The 20,880-nt window shown below is 47.5% G+C and overlaps 1 protein-coding gene across 3 annotated transcripts in view; it reads left to right on the top strand.

The window, feature by feature from the left end:
• PDZD2 (PDZ domain containing 2) overlaps positions 1 to 20,880 on the top strand; it is a 1,567,362-nt gene that overhangs the window by 1,096 nt on the left and 1,545,386 nt on the right. The gene's annotated exons all lie outside the window — the stretch shown is intronic.

Raw genomic sequence — 20,880 nt, 5'->3', positions numbered from 1 at the left:
AGTTGCAAAGCCAGCCATGGCTGGCAGAAGATGTGTTCCACGTGCCAGCTGTGTGACTTGGGAGATGTTTCCATGACTGTTCATTCCGCAGCGACGGATTCGCTTCGTTTTTACACAGGGCCCAGTCATCTGCTTGAAATGCAGTGTACGAATTGTGATTCAGATGGAAACTCGGACACATACATGTCTGCGGTATGCTGAATGAAGCGGGGACGCTCTGCTTGTGCCAACACCGTTCCCGCCCCCTCGGCAGACACCTCTCCCTCGCTCAATTAGCTTAGTGCTTTTGCTTTGGTCTTCATACTACGGTTTTTGCACCTTTCGGAAGCATGCAAGCTGGAGAGAGCGGCGTTGGGTCGGGTTCCTCGGTATTTTTGGAAGTAGCTGCAGAGCGTTGCCACTGACTGGTGCTGGAAATTGATATGTTTTACTGGGTAACTTCACGTGGGGAGGAGGGGGGGGGTTGGATTGTCAGTGGTGTGGGCGGAGCTTAGTGTGGAATGATGCGTGTGAGCCCTGAATATAGGATGCTGGCTGCTTTGCATAAAACAAAGTGCATTTTGGGAACATATAAATGTCCACCAATTTATCAAGCATGTCTGTGCTAGTAATTCAAATGTGCATTCCTTCTGAGCATGTAATGCACACTTGGTATGGTACTCCTTTCCTCTGTCAGAATAGCCACCCTGACAGTAAAATGTGTGCAGATCATGAAACATATATACAGCATTGAACTCTTTCACTGCAGGAGCCCGGCCCAATTTCTCCCCTGGTGCTAGAAGATGGGATGTGTCTAAATTCTCAGCAAACAGGGAGACGTGATGGTATCCTTGTTGGAAGGGCTCTAACAAGTTGATCCATGTCATTTGTGACACCTTGAGCCAGGCCTGGCTTTTTAATATTCCATGCTGGGACTGTGGGATGAACACAACTACAAGTCCAAGCATGCAATGGGAAAAGCCAAGACTGGCTCAGCGTGTCATGCACAGCATGGGGACACTTGGCAGCTCTGCAGTGGTTTCCCATACTATGCATGTAATACATTGCCATTCCTACCTTTTCAGCCAGCGACATGCAGCATGGCGGGACTTGTAGTTTCATTACCCCATTTTAATTCTACAGGACTCCCAAGTCCCAGCGTTTAACATGCTGTCGGCTGTAAAACCGTACACACCATTCTTGACATAGGACTACTAGGCATACTGCTTGCTGAATAAAGAGGCTGGCTCTTTTTGTGTAAAGAATGACTGCTTTATTTAACTCTCCCATGGTAATATTAATCGTGATTGAATATTCCTATAATCACAGCCGTAAGTATGGGAGACCTTTCCAACACCGTCATAGATCTGAAGGCCACCTCCTACAAAGAGGGCATAATCTGAATCAAGAAAACCGCCACAGGGACAGACGCGCACCACTCCTGCACGCCAACATCTCCCTCACTCAAGGGATCCTTCTAGATGCATTGAAGACAGGACAGCCCCCTTCCACCTTCCTATTGAAGAAGCCCTCGCTTGACCCAGAGAACCTGACTTGCTACCATTCCAATACACATTAACCTTCATGGGGAAAGTTATAAGAAAACAGTCATCAACTACAAGAAAAGAACACCAAGCACAGATCCCCATCCCTGCTGGGCGACTACTCCAGTTGCACATGAGATGCTGTACAGCAAGTGCAACTGTCCAGATTCCTGCCGACTGCTCAACCTTTCTGCCACTTTCGACAATGGCAACCACAGAGCTCTAGGCCGCATCTTTACATTGGTTTCAGCGACTTAGTCCTCCCATGGTTGGCTTCCTTTGTCATGGACTGACATCTCATTTAAGTGGGCCCTAACAGAACTAAGCACTGGCAAGACATGTGGAGTCCTGTAAGATGCCCTCTTTTCGCCAGTCATCTTTGTCTTCTACGGGGAATAATGTGGGACGGTCCATGTCGACCTCAGCTTCATGATGCACCAAATCGCTCAACGTGCAACTCTACCTAAAGATCAATTGTGTCGGTGATATCCATTGGCTAAAAGACTGCTTCTTGCTTATCCAGGTCTGGATGTGGAGGGCCTGCCTGAAACTGAACTCCAAGAAGACCGCGTCCATTCACCTTTGGAGCTTCATCCAGCACACAACTTCCTGATGGGAAATGACCCTCAACAAATGCACACGCCAACTCATCTGCTTGCCAAAGCTTCTTGGATTCACCACCAAACTCTCGTTCAAAGATCATGTTGCCAAGAAAAGGCATACATCTTGGTAACAGGCCACACCCCCCAGAAGAATCAAGCCATTTATCCTTCCCAAATATCATTCAAGCTCTGACCCTCTCCCACCTGAATGGCGGTGATGGTCTCTTCGCCGGTGTTCAATCCTCCATCCCAATGCGCTTTTAAAGTCGTCTAACGCTGCAAACCGGCCCATCACAGGTCTGAAGAAATAAGTAAAATTCAATGATCATGGGGTGATATTATTGTTTTTTTCTTTTTTACCCCTCCAGGCCCACCTCATTTTCCTGCATGATGATGTATGCATTGACAACCAATGCACCAGCGTGCTTAATCGCCCCCCTCCCCCCCCGTTTCCCCCTCCACCATCTCTGCCGGACAACCCAGCAACTCAGTGGCAGAAACTATGACCTTGCCCAACTGTAAACCAGGAGAACTGTAAACCAGGAGAAAGAGAAGTCAGAAAAAAAGACCTTCTGCTACCATCCATACACCCCGATTCTGGGATAACCTGTCACTCCACATCAGACTCCCTCCCACTCCCCGCCCTTTAGGAAGAAGGACCTTGTTGAACACTTATTACTCGGGCGCAGACTCTGCCACTCATGTAGCCCACCTGCTCCTGCTACTCCCCACCTTCCTCCCCTAGCCGATGTATTCATTGTACCCTTCCCTCGCACAGTGCTCCGTAGTTCGCCAGCTAGGTATGGACTAAAGAAATCCCAATATATATTTATAATATTTAGCTACATATTTATTATTTATACTTAATGGCCCGACTGTTGTAAAAGTAGCTTTTAAAGTGCTCTCCTCCACCTGCAGTCACAGGTTTCAGTCCCGGTACCTCCGAATGAACACTCCACCCTACAAAGAGCAATACGTTGGATACCGGTTATTACAACACTTGGGTCTTCCGGTCTGATTCCACATGCTTATTACATTCACCCCAACCTCCCTGCGGTGTCCGCTTTCGACTCGTTTGCTCGCTTTTATTTTATTTTTCACATTCACTGGTGCTCTTGGTGCAATTGGATGGGATGTTATAGCACTTGGACGAGGAAATGTTTGGACTAGACACGAAGTGATGGAAATATTGGATTTTTTGTGGGTTCTTTGGTCTGCATTAGAAACATCAAATTTGACTGCAGGCGGTCTCTTCATTAGAGACACGCTGAGGGATCAAAGGTGCAAACTGGTTTCCATCGTGAAACGTGATGGCGAATTTGACATGCATTGCATGGTGCAATTCATGTCAAACCCGCTATCAAATTGCAGCATGGCTACCATTCTTGGCACAGCTGTCCAGAATGCCACTTTGCGAAGATTAAAAGTTGTATTGCATCGTCCTTTATCTAGTACTTTTACAATGAATGCAAAATATTAAACACGCGCTATAAACATTTTCAAAATGGACACCGTAATTGAACGCAATACAGAGTTCCGGTTCTAATAATTGTAGATTTGTTTAAATAAATATAGAATTGTGTAACCAATATCTTGTCTGATTGATTCAGAAGCAATCCCCCCATTGGAGCGTTGCATCTTATGATATCCCTTTAGCCAATCGGAAGCCGATCTCGTGGTGTCTGGTGTAACCTCTGAACACTGAAGTGAAAGTAGATTTGAACGTCACCATTTCATAGCACTTTACTGGAATTGAATCGAAGTTTGGTAGATAACGGTTCACACATAGTGGTAAAGTCTGTACTCGAGTCTGCGCGCATTGGTTACGAGTTTCCTATGGTGCCAGCATGCATGGACCCAGGCTGTTCCATATCAATACACCATGAGGCATATAGACAACTGTAGCCCCTGGCTAATTTTTGGTCCAGCCGCAGGCTGTTTGTGCTGTGTCCTGTTCACGTTATTGACTGGGAGCTGTGGATTAATTCATCATGGTGGTTGCCCTTCCTGACTTCATGCATCTGTGCAGTGTCCTGAACGAGTTTCATCATCTAGCTTACTTGGACTGTAGTGACACATTATTCCCCTCAGGGGGCAGTGTGGTCGCAATGACGTTGTGTAGCAGAGTTGACGGATATTGAGTGACAACAAACTGAATACAAGTGAAATTGACAGCGTTTTTGACAGTTGCGGCTGACAGGGCCAGGGGGAGCTGGTCGAGAAATGCATAATTCTTCCTGGTTTAAGGGTAACTGAATTTGTCCCAGGACCAGGATATTTCCTTCGTCAATCTCCTGGGCTACTGGAGGGGGTCCACCATCATACCAGGTCGGGCAAGGGCTGTATTGAATTGCTTCCAGTGGGAATAATAGTTGGGGATTATACCGTTCCACTGATTCCTGAGGCAGATCAGAAAGGAACACATTATGATATGACATGATATATGGCATTTATAACGCGCCTATACACAAGTGTTTCAAGGCGCGACAAGGCAAGGGAGGGGGAACAGAAGGACGACAGACAACAATCTTACTAGGCCAGGTGTCATTCAGACCACGCAAGTACAAAGGCAGAGGGAAAGGAAAGTGTGGGGGAGGAGAGGGGAAAGTGCAGTACATGGGATAGTAAAATAACAAAACAAGATAAATAAAAGGGCGGCCAGCTGGTGGCAAGTACAGGGTGAGTGCAGACATAAGTGCTGATGGGGGGGACTGTAGGGATACAGAAAAACAGTCCCAAAGTGCAGGGGTTGCCAGGGAGGCAGTGCAGGCATGCAACTGGCAGGGCTTGGGCCTGAGATCAGATGGGTGGCAGGTAACCAGTGCAGTATCAGCCAGGACTTCAGAGGGGGTGAGAAAGCAGAAGCAAAGAGGAAGGTTTTAAGGTGCTTCCGGAACCGAAGATGGTTCTCCTCAAGTTTCAGGGAGGCTGGGAGGCCCCAGCTGAAGAAAGAGATCTACCACCAACTCGTTGCTTGGAGAAGCGACTGACCCTGAGGGAGTTGGAGGCGGAAGAGCTAAGAGCTCATGAAGTAAGATATTTAGGAAGAGATAGTTGAAGGTATAGAGGCCCCAGGCCCCAGAAGGCCTTGTGGACGATGACGAGGGTTTTGAACTTAATCCTCGCAGCCACTGGGAGCCACTGGGAGCCAATGCAGAGATTTCAATCCTGAAGAGATACGATGGTTCCCCTTGGTGCAGGTGCTACACAAGAGGGCTCCTGATGCATCACTGAGGGTAGGAGAGCTGGTGATGATCCCAAAGTAATGGCAGTGCCTTGCATTCAGAGGGATGGAAGGACAGCTGGACTGGGCAGTAGCACTTAGATTTTGGGTTGGATACTAAACGTTTGCACAATTTGTGTAATAGTACATCTGTGAACCTTATGTGTACATCATTTAATACATGTTCTAATGACTTTGTGTTTTAAGGCTGTGTCTTTATCTACAAGGAAGGGAGCACAGAGCCCTGGATAGTGGCTGTTAGGGAAGATATTTCTTAATGCTAGTTGCCCTCCATGGAACCCCATTCTTTGCCTTGCTGCCTGTTGCCTTTTCTTGCGAAGGACTGCTCCCTTGTCGGTGAATGTGGATGCGGCACGACAGGATGGTTGAGCATTGATTTACACAGCGTCAAGCTACTAAATTCGAACCATCCGGGCCGTATATCGTTAGATGGCTCCCATTCGCCTACAATAAAGTGGTTTTCCACATCCTCTAGTGGGCCAGATTCAGGTGCTACACTTCCAGATATCGCCATCCATTACAAGGGAGTTGAGGAATCCCCCTATCGAACCACGACGGGGTCCGGATTTAAGAACACCAGGAGCATTTGGCAAATAAAGTCACTACCGTCTCTTTGAATGCAATGATTGCCACTCAATGAACATTGACAGGAAAGGCAGGCACACAGCTTTGGAACCAAGAATATTAAAACAAGACAGACTTACCACTGGCCAAACGTACTAACACCTACTATTGTTATCAGAAATGTTAACACTTGTATATGTCCTGATGAGGGCAAGGTTAGTGAAAGTACATCTGACACCATGCTCGAAACTGAAGTACACATGATAATATCTCAAATTCTATGTTTTTTGGATCTCGATTGTTCTCTTTGGTTGACAAAAAGAATTTGTTTCAATTGGAAATATTAGAAGAAAACTTTTCATATACACCAAGTAGATTGGAAGATTGATGCATTGATAGAAAACATACATTATGTTGCATCAGAGGTCGAACTGACGACCCCTTGTTTTTTAGACATTGTTAGGATTGCGTCGATTTTGCACAGGTATGAGTGGTTATGGTATGGGTATGTATGGAATGGATAGGAATGAGTGAGTATGTATGATTACAATATGGTGCTAGGCTAAACGGTTCCATGTGTTAATATCCCCACAAAATATTGCGATACAAAAATATCGCCATCATTTTGCGGCAATCTTGAGGCATGGAGCCTGCAGGGGACACCCCCACAACCCCTGCATTATTTTGAAATGTGCGAGGGACACCCCCGCAACCCCAGTTCCCCCAAATTATCCCCCCCAAAAATATTGCCTATGGCGTTCCAGACGACCATATATACGGCAATATTTTAGGTGGGGATAATATGTAGGGAAACCTGGCTAAGCATGATGAATTGTTTGAAATACAGACATTCTGGTATTATCTTTAATGTAGTTTTAATGATTGCTGTTTTTTGTATACTTTTTCTATGCATGATGATTTAAAAAGAAAGCAATAAGATACAATTGAAAAAATCAATTTTGGACATTTTCTTTTTGGAAGGTATTGTATTGAACCAATTTTTGAATAAAATGAATGCGACGAGAGTCTGTACATGTTCCTTGATAACTGTACTTTTTTGTGATTGCCTTGCAGCCTGGTCTGTCTTTGGAGTTAAAGCATTTTTGCTTCCCTTCTCTTGGTCAACTTCTTTATTTTAGGGTCACTGGTCAGCCTTAAGGTTACTACCAGTGCTGGGGGACTCGGCTCCCAGACTGGTAGCAGTGAACCGCGTTGTGTGCTTTTTTTTTTCCGGTGCACTCCCATACACCACCTTTTTTACATGTTTTTATTTTTTTTACAGCATGACATCTATTGAAGTACCGTATACTCAGAATGGCCGTTCTGAGCAGATTAAGGCCGGTCATTTGGCCGTCTTGCTCTCTGGCCTTCCTCCTGCCATCTTGGGTATGGAAATTACTGTGTGGTGTGCACTTGCACAGGATGCAGTCTGTATTCCTGGTCAAAGTGCTTTATGTGATTGACCTGCTGGAAATGGGGATTGGAACTGTCTGGACCCACTCTACATTTATACCAGCGTGTGACTTTTGTTGGACATTACCTGTATGAAAAGCGTGATCATTGGCTGGTTCCCCTTGCTGAGTGCTAATGGCAATCGGGTGGCTAGAAACGCGGGCTGAAACCTACAATGCCTGCTCGCATTTGTAGCCGCCTGGCGGCTGGTTGCCCTGGCCGCCATGTTCCTCCATCCTATTTATCTGTCTATTTATTTTGCCAATTTCCAACCCCACTCCCCAACCAACTTAGGTCACTGCCACCGCAGTAGCTTCCCAGCTTCTCTGGCCGCTATGGAAAGAGAAGAGTGGCTCCATACCGAGTTCCCTTTACAGGGCAGCCATTTTAGCTCAGTATTTTCAGTCATGATTGGGATACCTTGCACGTCCCAATCAATGACCGAAAACACTTTTCTTTTTTTTTTTTTAGCACCCTGGGTTATCAACTCAGTAACCTGGGGTGCTAATGGCCTTAAGTACCGATCCAAGGGCTGCAACGGGGGCTAACGGCCCAGAGCCCACCTTAATTGCCCCCGCGCCAACCCTTGCAACGGGGGCTTAATGCCAAATTGGTGGGCTGTGGCAGTTCCTGCCCTGCCCACATTTGGGATAAGAGGGGCCCTGCAGCCGTTTGGGCGCTTGTCTACTGGTGCAAAGACTTGGGAGATGAGGAGCCATGCTGAAGGCTGTTATGGACAAGAAACATTGCCAGAGCTATCACCGGTTTATAGTGATCAATACAAACCGTTGAATGCAAAAGCATCCACAACCTATATTGAAGTTCCATCGAAACCAGTCCATAAACAATATACATGGACTGGTTTCAAAGGAAATGCACTTTTACATGTAAAAAGTAGCATTTCCATGCTTTTTTTTTTGTTGCAACTTTACAATGTTACCTGGTGCTGTCCAGTGCTGAAATGTCAGCACTGGCCAGCTCCTTGTACTGTTTTAAAGTTTTTCTATATATATTGGGGGTGGAGGGGTTCCCAGCCCCCTCATCCTCCATGCCCACCCCCAACCCTAACCCTAATGTAACCCTTAATCTAACCCTAATGTAACCCTAAGCTAACCCTAGCCCCAACCCTAACCCTAATGTAACCCTAAGCTAACCCTAGCCCCAACCCTAACCCTTACCCTAATGTAACCCCTAATCTAACCCTAGCCCCAACCCTAACCCTAACCCTACCCAACCCTAACCCTAATCTAACCCCTAATTATAACTTGACATTTTGACGGATCCATCGAAATTTCTTTTCAACGAAATACCATCGATACCCTATTACCCAGTGAAGCCCTGCTTTTCAATGATCCTAGAACAACCTAGTCAGTGCTTTGACGCGTGGACTGGTGGGATCAACCAATCCTGAACTCTGTTTGAGAAGTCTGCCACCAGATGTCCTTGGAAGTCATCCTGAGACACTCCTGCGAGCTGAGTAGCTTCTGCAAGGGCAACTCCACTGCACTGCACCAGACATTACTCTGACATGGGGCTCTGGGCTCTGCAGGTCTTGGACTTGTGGTACAAGACCATCTGCCCTGCTGCGGCTTTACTGCATTAGGAGAGGCCTTCCTGGAACTGAGACTGCCTCGTCGCCATAAACTGTGCCTGCTGCCCCCAGTGCAGGGGTTTCTTTGCTGCTACTCTCTCTCTCTGCCATATCCTGTAGGTCTCCCCACATAGTGGGGCCTGCGGTGGCTGCTGTCCTGATGTGCTTGGGCCGTACTGCTTGAAATCTGTTGGAACCGGCCTATCAGAGTTTGGAACCGCCACATAGCGAGACCCAATCCTGATGCCAACTTCAGCCACTGCACCTATGAGACCCGGACCACTACTAAGGGGACCAATGTCGGAAGGAAAAGTCCCCAGCGGTTCTCACTATCCTAGGTGTGGTAGCTCAGAAAATTGGAGTAATGCATCTGAGTGTGCCTTGCCTGTTATCACACCATCCTCCCACCAAAGGGCCGTATTGGGGGCAAAGATCATTCCCTAACCCTACATTTCCCGTCTGTGATCAGCGGAGTTCTAGCTACGTAAAGTACACCACCTCCAGGCCAACTCCTAGTTTTGCTTATCTTGAAATGTACCTGCCTAGAGTGTTAAAGGCCTAACGCATGCTATATTTGTGTACCTCTGTGTGGCCTCTAATATTTGACAGTATTGAGTGTGGTTAACTGCACTTCTACGCAGCCACCACACATTTCCTAAAGTCTACCCTACTGCTCCGTTTATGCTACTTTGGTAGAATGTGGCTAGACCAGGTGTCCATAGCCGCGTCCGCTTACTAGTGTGGGCTCTCGGAACCCTCCCACAAGGCTGGTTCTGAAAATCCATCTTAACGTGGGAATTTTTTGGGGCGTCTTTGGTTCAGGTCTAGTGAATTGAGGATAAAATATATACATGCATCTATGTATTTGAGTGTTATAAAGTGCGACAGAGCGGTTAGAGCTGAAGGAGAAAGGGAGAGCAGTCCGTTGTTTTGCTGCAAGCACCGAGATGGAACATCTTCTTCTTAATCTCTTTGTTCTTGTAGTGGGGCTCGACTAGTCTTCTATGGACAGTATCCTGCAATGTTTTATGGACCAGGTTTATGACTTTAAAGATGGAGCGCAGACAGCAGCCCAGGAGATAGATGGTGTTTCACTGGAAGACAGAGCGCAGACAGCAGACCCGGAGATGGATGGTGTTTCACTGGAAGACAGAGCGCAGACAGCAAATCCGGAGATAGATGGTGTTTCACTGGAAGACAGAGCGCAGACAGCAAACCCAGAGATAGATGGTGTTTCACTGGAAGACAGAGTGCAGACAGCCGACCCGGAGATAGATGGTGTTTCACTGGAAGACAGAGCGCAGACAGCCGACCCGGAGATAGATGGTGTTTCACTGGAAGACAGAGCGCAGACAGCAGGCCCGGAGATGGATAGTGTTTCACTGGAAGACAGAGCGCAGACAGCAGACCCAGAGATAGATGGTGTTTCACTGGAAGACAGAGCGCAGACAGCAGGCCCAGAGATAGATGGTGTTTCACTGGAAGACAGAGCGCAGACAGCAGACCCAGAGATAGATCCCCTTCTCCAAATCAATATCATTTTATATTGATTTGGAGAAGGGGATTTGACCCCGTTACTACGTTGAGCTATCGGCATCAGACCCATCGTTTTTGTATATACCCATTGGAGGGTAAAAATTGTGTTGCTCAACACACTACTCTGTCCATTATCTCATTGGAATCACGCCTTGAGAACGACCTGAAAGGTCGAAACACGTGTCGGCTGTTTAGTGAATGATAAATTGGATTTGAAGCCTATTTTGCATTTCGTTTCATGGATTCCATAATAAGAACTTTGGGATCTGCACACTGATTTTACCTTCCGTACTCAATCCCATGTTTACCTGTACTGGTGTTTACTAGGACATCAGTAGAAGGATATCTGATTAGCAGGCCATTTCATTTGTTTTAATTTTGGTATTAACCAGCGCACTGGCTACGTATGACCCCCAGTATATCCTTTTTCTCAAAATGAAAGGGCTTTTATTAAGCAACCTATTGCCAAATCTCACAACTAATAGAAAAAGGGGTATGGGATAGTTCTCAAGAAAAGAAGGAAGTGGTCTTAAAATGTCAGGATGCGGTAGCCTGGGCCTTCCTTCCCCATGTTTTGAGCATGGGGTAACATGGGAGCTTGGAGTACAGTACAGTCTCTGGCTTCTCCAGCATGAGACGACAGTTCCAATGGCAGTTCTCAGGACCATCAATGGTCAAGTGTCGTTTCCTTTGAAAGTCTCTTGCCTTCGGGGGGGGGGGCCTGACGTGTTCAAATAACAAAAACAAAAGTTCCTTTAACCAAATGTTCTTTTAGGCTGACCCTTTTACGTATCGTATTCCTCCTATTTATATGTCAGTTATTTTCTTACTTGAAGTTTGGATGATGGCTTTACCCCTGGATCCACCTCGGCCTGGCTCGGACCCCTCTTGAATGCTACTACTTCAGTGATAGCTTCATCTTGGTTTCCCAAATTTTGTTTTAACTTTTCTCAATCTTGGGGTGACGACTTTTCACCATTGCATCCCACTCTGCCGGGCTCCGACCCCTCTCGATTCTTAGCCTCCCTTCACTGGGTTTACTGTGGCTGGCGATCAGGGTAATAGTGACTCACTCCTGGGTCCCCCTCTTCTGGGCGCTGACCCCTATTTACTTTCAATGTTCTCCATTTTACACAGTTCAATGTTTGTGGGATTCACCTCCCTTTTCTTTCACGCTGCTTGTTGATCAAAGTCTTTCAATTGTACAAGGATTTTGCTTGACCCTCTGTATGACCACTTTGACCTATTTCGCTGGCCCTTCTATGGCCTTTTGTTAATTGTAGTTTTGTTCAGATGGGGATCGACCAGAGTCACTTGAGTTCAACGCCCACGCGGTGCCAGTTTCCCTTTGTAGCTGGTCTCCCCTTAACACTTATACAGTACTTTTCATAGTTCATCAAATTTGATTTAAAAAAGGCCACTTTGCGATTCTCACTCAGCACAGCCCGGTTCTTATCGGTTCTCCCCGCGACTTACCGGCTGTAATGAACTGCTTGGCTTTTGCCTTCTCTGGAGTCAAGGCCGGTACCACGAGCGCGGGAGCTTCCTCGCTCCTGCTTATCGCGTAAGCTTGCCACGTGTACCGTTGACATCTGCTGCAAGATACTGGTGCTATTGTTCGCGGTTTTAGGCTCTCTTCCATGAAGGCTCTGCGGGTCTGGGACGAAAAGGGCAAGGTCATTTGTCTCCTTGCCACCCTATCAATTTCTGCTGCCTTTCTCCTTCTTTTGAACTGCCACGCATAACTAGCCGCCTCGTTGTGCTGTCTGCCGTGCTCGTATTGTGCTTTCTTACTCCCTCTTTTAACCCTGCGGGGAAAGGAAAGGTCTGTCAGGTGTGTGTGATTTGGTTAATTGCCTGACCCTCAGTTTGGGACATGTCAGGTAAACGGGTTGCATATTAATCCGTTGTCTATTGTGTGGTGCGGAGGTGTTTGTGTCGCAAAAGGGGGGAGGGGGCAGTTTTTTTTAATGTTCTACGTGAGTGAATGGGGAAAAGGTGTCAAAGGAAGGGGACAGTGACTCACCCGTCAGTGTCCCACTCTCACTCCTCAAGGACCACCCATCCAAGTGATCCTCCCTCACTGGTACACCCCCAGGAACTGGATCCAATAGCAATGGCCGTGTCCTGGCCACCTGGATAACGGATCCTCAAGGTTTAGACAGGTTTCTCACACTACCCATTGCCATCAAATAATAATCTGACCACTTTACAGGAGCTAGAGCAGGCATGGGGGGGGGGCAAGGACGCTGAGATTCTAGATCGTTCCTGTCTGCCAGGCTAGAGCAGCATGGTGTCCAGGCTCCCCTCCTTCCAAGCCTGCCTTAACATCTTAAACTCCCCCTCCCCCATCCAGGGATCAATAATTATAATTCAAGTGTGCTTTTATAGCCGAGATCGAATTTGGAACCCCGCCTTGCTTCCAAGACCAGCGCGTTGCCCCCGAGCAGTGTTCACTGCTCTTTTCGTCCTGTTACATCCCAGGTGTTTGGAACAGTGATTGATAGCTTGCCAAAGGTTTGCGCACATCGGATATTGATCATGGCACCCACTTCCTTTACTTAATATGGTGTCTCGATGGAAGGCCTTCGTTGACCATTTTTTTAATCAGCCGAATAGGCTTAATTCGAGCTCAGTTCTTGACCAGGTGCAGCGCAGAAGGGCTCTTACACGTCTAATGCATTGAGGCAAACCTTTCAAGCCCAACGCTTTACAAAAGACACTTCCTCATTATGACTGTCAATAATGAATGAAGTAATTCCTTTAGCCAGAGATGAGCTACGAAATACATGTATTCAATCTTTACAATATCAAGCAGTATTTATTACTCTGAATTGCAGCCAGAACTGGTGGCAGGGGCTGCTGCTTCTGGATATGAAAGGCAAGTAATGGGGGCCTGACGTTCCAGTGGAATAGTTACAAACCATACGTTTACCAATCACAAATATTTCCAAAAGGGCCCAGTTGCTGTAACCCAACATGTTCAATGGAAAAAGAATCAGAGAAATTCTACTGGAAAACATCAATTTCAATTCAAACTGAGAGACAACATTAGACGCTTCCATGGCATTTCCGGACAATAATGACTTCGAAGTGATTTAGAGTAATTACTTCGACATTTCACATGGATTTCTTTTCGGTTTAATTTGGGATTCCCCCCTTCGTCCCAACTCGTCACCGCCCCGTTTTTTTTTTTACCCCACAACTATATGCATTTATTTCAAAGTATTTTCGATGTAATTACTGTCGGGAAGACCAAGGGAGACCCGTTAAACACCAGCAAATAGTTGGAAGATTTAGCTGGAATCGCCTGAAAATGTCTCCATTGCAATAGGTGTCCAAAAGCCCACCTTCCTGCAACTGGATCCAGTAGAAACACTGTGTTACTGTCCTGCTTTATTTAGCGCAAATTAAGTGCCTGCTCTGGGCCAGAACACATGCCAGGGGGTGGGGAGGGGGGGGGGGGGTGCGAGAGCCCAGCATGAAATGTAAAAACGTTTTTTCTTTTTTGTTTGTTTTAGATTGGAGGAAATGGGCAGGGGCAGCTCACATGGTCAGACTGGACCATAAAACGGCCTTAGGCACCAATGAAACAGTGGCCAGCAGTTGCAAATGGATATTCAGTCCTTTAGTCACAGACTGTATGAATAGTACCCAAGGGGGTGTTTTTTGTTCAATTGTAAACAAATTGTGATATTTAAAGAATATTTATTCAGCAACAATGGTCAAAACTACTAGCTGCATAATGAAGTAACTCCTCAAACTGGCCCACATTGGCCAAAAAAGTGGCCCATTTTGACTGGCCTACACTAGCATTTTGCATTTTTGGTACGGTCATCTCCCTATTGCCCTATAGGCCAGTCCAATCCTAGGGCTCACCCATAATGGGTGAGTCCACCCAGTGGCCCCCTCACCCATTATGGAGGAGCCGAGGAGCCACCCCAGTGAAACACTGAGCACTCCCTTAGCTGTTTTTTCCAGCTGAGGGAGTGCTCTTGGGTTGGCTGAACTGTCAAAGGGAAACACTGTTTGCCTTTGATAGTTCAGTTCCCCAGCGGCACATGATCACTGAGCCATGCAACGCTGGGGGCGTTTTGCTTTGCCAGTATAGCATTGCTCATTGGAAATGCTGGCTGGGGCACTGCATGTATGTACGTACAAGGGGGTGCTCCTGCGCCGCCTCGCACATACGGGCGGTGCAACCAGGAGCGGGGCATTTTTGCAACCACGCGCAGGCCCCTGCATAAGGTACGTTTATGGTGATTTATTTTTTATTTAAATATATGTATGGATGCGTGTATGCTTGTGTTATGGGACTGTGGTGGGAGCAGGATGGGCAGGAGCACTGGGATACTGGTGGGAGCAGGGTGGGGAGAGCCCAGGGTCTGTACTGGGAGTAGGGTGCAGTGAAGGCGCGCAAAGGTTCATAGCCATTTCTACATACTGTCCATCTGGCACTTTTGGGGGGCCCGGCCTGCCCAAATTTTGATCAAGGGGGCCCAGCCTGCCCAAATTTTGCTCGGGGGGGGGGGGGGGCACGGGCCAAAAAAGTTTGAAGACCTCTGCTCTGCTCTAGAGGGACTTGCCCTCCTCTTTCTTAAACTGAGTTTATCCTCAAAAGGGATGCTCACTTTTTTTTAGGACAGGATGAGTCAACCCACCATGCTATGAAATGCAGGATGACTTTCGGAGTAACCAGGAAAATATGCAAATATTTACCATTTGAAGTGAATTCTATATACATTATTCTCGTACATTTTCATTGTGGATGTGCTGAAAACCTGGCTGGGCTTTACTTTTTAGTGGCTCTCCAAGTCCGACCCAGCAGGAGAGTGAAGCATCCCAAGCCCTCACTCCTAGCCTTATTCCCACCGACTCCCTGTCCACGTGTGGCATGGCATCGATCACAGAAGACCGGAAGTGCACACAGTGTCTATGCATTGCTATGGTTTATAATCTATCATAAGCATCTGTTGCCATCTGGGATTTCTACCCTGCACGGCTGCCATTTGCATGTTCCCCAGGCGCTCCGGCGGATATGAAGGAGGGTGCTAGGTGAGTTAGGTTTGGAATGGGAGGGCGGTGATGAAAGATGGTTTTGCTACCGCGTTGATGCATGCACTTCGGGCGTACATGGGTACTGCGTGCTGGTCTGTTTCTTGGTGGCCTGTGTCTGGCATGGAGGCCTTTCTCTTGTGTCCAGTTGGGAGTCTCCCGGGCCTGTGGTGCTAGGGTGCATTGGCCAGGGAGGTGGTATGTAAGCTGGTTGTTTTATGGCTTTAGGGAGGACATTTAAAATTACCACACCCATTTATTGCTGTCGAGCATTTTCCACTTCACGCTATAAAGCAGTACTGAACATAAACATGGGCAAAGAAGGTCTCACCTCAGTGTGAATCTCAGCAGAAGGAGGTGAATGAGCTAGAAAGCCAAAAGTTGTATCAAACAGGAATTGGCTGACATTGGATATAAATTGTATGAAGAAACAAGAGGCTCCTCTTCAGGAGGTTTGAGCAAAGCAAAATACGTTAGAGGACTATTAAAAAATATTATTAAATTCACGAAAAGCTCGATTTCATGGTGTCCAGTCATGTGGAAGGAAGACATTGGAAGGACGAGGTGGTCACACCTACGCACTGGGGCAGGCTCTGAATTGTGGCACCGACCGCCACCCGGCACCCATTTGCATCGATCATCTCACTCTGAGCCATGCATCTCTAGTTAAATGGGTGCCTGGTGGGAGTGTGTGCCACAATTCAGGAGCCCGAAGCACTCTCTTATTAGTTTCAAGCTTTAGAAAAAAGGCATTGGTATCTACCAGCCTGATGGGTTGGGGGTACCACGGGACTTTAGGGAGCCCCGTCAGCGCCACATCTCAGACCAGGCCCACTTAAAGCTCTGATACCCTCCCGCCCCGATGGCAGATTACCGATCATAAGAAGTGATATTTCACAAAGATCGCAGGGATAGTGGACATGAAAAAACACGTCTATTTACCTAACAAATGAAAATTGGAGGAAGTGACCGGGCATTACCATTGTATTTGTATTTATTATTTGTATAGTGCACAAATCACAAAGGTATCTAGGCACTTGAACTTAAGAAAATGGTTCCAGTGCTTCTGGTTACATAAAGCAAAGCTCAGAAAGTAGTTGCAACAGGGGAATGTAATCGAGCAAAGTGCAGAAGAGGTAAGGCGAGCATACACATGGAGCCTCCCCCATGTTGCAGGGCAGCTTCTACACAGAGATGCAAAGAGTCAAATAGGTCACATTCATGGAGTCTCACCGCATGCTGCAAGGCGGCTTCTACACAGAGATGCAAAAAGTCAAATAGGTCACATTCACAGAGGCTCGCCCCATGTGCAGGGCAGCTTCTACACAGAGATGCAGAGTCAAATAGGTCACATTCACGGAGGCTCACCCCATGCTGCAAGGGCAGCTTCTACACAGAGATGCACAGAGTCAAATAGGTCACATTCATGGAATCTCACCCCATGCTGCAAGGTGGCTTCTACACAGAGATGCAAAAAGTCAAATAGGTCACATTCATGGAGGCTTGCCCCATGTGCAGGGCAGCTTCTACACAGAGATGCAGAGTCAAATAGGTCACATTCACGGAGGCTCACCCCATGTTCCAGGGCAGCTTCTACACAGATGCGAAGAGTCAAATAGGTCACATTCACGGAGGCTCACCCCATGCTGCAAGGCGGCTTCTACACAGAGATGCAAAAAGTCGAATAGAAGTACGATCAGGTGGGCAGCAACTCCCCTCTGAGCATCCATGGAGCAGACAGGGGCAGGCAGGGCCTTAGTCGCAGGCCTTCGTAGCTGTATCCAGCACCTGGACCCGGTTGCTCTCATTAGCCTATTTGGGCCAGGACAACAATGGAAGGGGCAGGGGCCAAGTCAGCAAAGAAAACAGCTCCAGAAAGCGGTGCAGCCATTTTGAAATGGCCGTGTGGAATGAGGCCAAGTGAAGGAAAAACAGAAATGTGGCACCAATCAAGATGTAAAGGGGCAGGCAAAGCAGAAGAATGGATGTAGTAGAAATCTCTAGAAGCCCTGGTAGATTGCACGTAATTATTGCAGAAAAAAGGGGAAACTACGCCACGAGCGTAGTGCAGGCAGCAACATGTGAAAGGCTTACCCTTTCAATGTGCATGCTCCGCGCACGTAGAGATGAGGGTGAGAGTGCTCCAGCACCTCGCGAAACGTGGCTCCTTTAAGGAGTACAGGAGTGCATTTTATGTTCATTTTAAAAACAAACTTTATTGAAGATAATCGTCTCTAGTATGTTAATGAGCATTGATTGACCACATGTTCCAGGTTTAAATCATGGGTGCTGCAAAGCAATCAGCAGGGGTTGCAAGAAGCAATAAAGGAATAGCATGTTTGGCACCCAAAAGGAAACTATGGCACTTGGCCAAATGAAACCCACATCTAACCGCTCTCTAGCCAAATGAAACCCACATCTAACCGCTCTCTAGCCAAATGAAACCCACATCTAACCGCTCTCCATCCAAAGCGCCAGCCTTGGGAGGGCTCCATCTGTATTGGAACTTTCCACCCAAACCATGAGCGCGCGTTGGAATAAAGATGTCCCAGAGGCCGCATGGCTCACATTCCTAACTTGGGACTTGCCTTCTCCTCTTCATGCTGGTGGCTGCTACAACCAGAATAGAAGTCACGCCATCGAGCCCATAAAATGGCCCCCCCGTGGTCACTGCCATTTAAGAGGCTGTTGGGGCACCTCGGGGATGAATGTTTTATTGTTGCTCTACTTGGGCTGCTCTGCGGTCACTCTGTGGGAGCTCCACGGAGGCTCTGTGTGGCCGTGCTGGGCGTAGCCTCAGCTATGGATTGCATGTAGCAAGGGCTAACATGCGCAGTTTTATTCTCACACCTTTCACACGGTCACCTCAAACCTAACATATTCTGAGACAACAGGGGGGGGAAGTGGGTAGAGGGGAGGGCTGCGGGGTGTGGCCCTAGCTGTCCTCGGGGCTGCGCCATGAGCTTCCAACTAGATAGAGACTTTGACTAAAACATCGATTAATGTTGGTAGGGGCCATGTAGTATGCTCCCAGCCCTCTTCCAACCCCCCGCCCCACCACACAGATCAATCATGCATGATCTATTCGACATTGGAGCCCTCCTGGCTTTCTCACTGCGATCATTAGCAGAACCCACTTGGGGACATTTTCAGGGGTAACTTGAGGGATGAATAACCCACTGCCCTGCACGGCGTGTACGTTAAATGCCCCTTTTGCTTGAACGGAACTTGGTTCCATGTCAAACTGTTCGGGCGCTTACACATGGCCGTGATGCACATAGGCTGCACTTTCGGGAAAGCTAACCGCGCACATGTTTAGAGTCTGCGGGGGAGGGGCAAACTTACTTGTGTGGCAGCACCTAACTTATTTACACGTTCGAACCAGGCTATGTTGGTGCAGCTTTAATGTTACAAGCAGTGAACTCTCTCCTTCACGTCTGAAACGGCACACTTAAGGATAACTGTGAGAGTTAATCATGGCTCCCACCTTTCCAATCACTCCCCTGACATGCTAGTGCTACATCCATCACCATTTCAAGTGCCTAGAAATGTATGCATGCGAATGCAGTTGCTAACAATAAAATGCTTTACATCAGTAATTGCCGGCTTTTGATGACTGTGCAGCCAAGTCAATTTACATTTTAAGCGAACATTTCGGGTCTGGGAGAGGGGCTAAAGCTCGATCTGCCCAATGACTGCTGCTCCACTGGGCTGTGGTAGTTTTAGATGACAGTGCTTTAAGTGGGCCAGGACTATATGGGGCTTACCCCAGACTACCCCCAGCCACGCCAACCCCTCAGGCAGCTTGTTAAAGTGAGAAGCGCTCTACAGTTAAAGGGCTGCCTGCAGGTGTCTGCACTTCAGATAAAAAATAAAAGGCATCACCTTTTCCTTTTTCTAATCTGACGTGCTGACACCTGCAGTCAACCTTTAATCCTGCATTGTTGCTCCGTTAAAGGGCTTCCAGTTGCAACAGAGCCCCTTCTGGTTTCTGAGTTAAGAGCCAGCACTCAGCAGGCGACCCTTTCACTCAAGGAGTTTAGTGGTTACAGGGGTGCCTGCAGGGGTCAGTGAGCCCCGCAGGCAACCATTAAACGACGTGGCTCCTTGAATGAAAGGGCCACCTGCTGTGTGTGTTGGAGGCACAGAAGGAGAGCTGGGGTGCAATGGTGTTGCACCTTTGGTTCACCCTGCCTCTCCTTTTGTTTCTTCAATACTCGCTTGGAGCTCGTGATTTCGGACAAAAACAAGGGGCTAGATGCACCAAATGTAATCATGTCTGCTCTCAACAGACCACATCATCATCCAGTGCTTTAAATGGGATGCTAAATTGAGGAGGGATTGCGTTAGGGTGTGCGGTCTAAGTTCTGTTGTATTTGGCCATGCCCCCAAATGAGAGCCCCCACCCATCCCTCCTCAATTTAGCACTGGATGATGATGTGGTCTTACTATAGGAACAGCAATATACGGCCAATGCACAGACGTCAGGCTTGTACATCCAACAGACTGGTGCTAATTTAAGAGCTGTTTGTATTTAGTGGCACCCACTGTGAGGCTAGCAGACACAGTGCTCCAGGTCTCTGTCTCTCTCCTTTCAATTGCTTGCCATGATCCCATCGCATGCTTCTCACCCTCATTAGTCTTTCTCTGTACGCCTTCCTGACTTGTCATTGTGCATTGTAACGCCCTGGACAGGGATGTCATTTAGGGGTCACTAGGGGTCGCAGTTATGACTCCTGGCTGTTAGTTGGCGACCTCTGGCCAATGCCTGCGACACCTGAAAATCCTCCAATCACAGTGCTGGAAATTGGGGGGGGGGCATTGCTAATTTGAATGCTAAGCACTGCACAGGCTGCTTTGGGCTCCATTTTGTTTCAGCTAGGCCGCAGCAGCACGTGTGTGAGATGAGAGCAGCCAGCCCAGCTGTGCTTCAAGAGTGAAGATGAGTAGGCCGCTAGCCAGTGGGATTCCGGGAAGAGGGTGTGTGAGGTCCACCAGTGCAGTGCGTAGCGTTATATGTCATGTCAAACAAACAAGGCTGAGATTGGCACTGTGACAAATCAACTTCCGGGGCACCAGTGGTCCAGGGATGAATATCGGTTTCTAAACCATCAATCAAACCCACACCGCTAGTAAACCAGAAAAGACCCGAAAATATTGCAAACACAAGCAAATTATAAACCTCCTTGTCTATTTTTGGTAACGTGGACATAACAGCAGTCTTATCTCCGAAAGGTCTCGGATCGTTGGTTAGTTGCAACACAGCGAAAATACAACTATTGCCCACTGATAAAAAAGGACTGTCCAGTCAAG

Source organism: Ambystoma mexicanum, chromosome 6p (genome assembly GCF_040938575.1).
Source record: "Ambystoma mexicanum isolate Mex_15411 chromosome 6p, UKY_AmexF1_1, whole genome shotgun sequence".
Lineage (NCBI taxonomy): Eukaryota > Metazoa > Chordata > Amphibia > Caudata > Ambystomatidae > Ambystoma > Ambystoma mexicanum.
The sequence above is the reverse complement of the archived record's forward strand: the minus strand, read 5'-3'. Positions and strand labels throughout refer to the sequence as shown.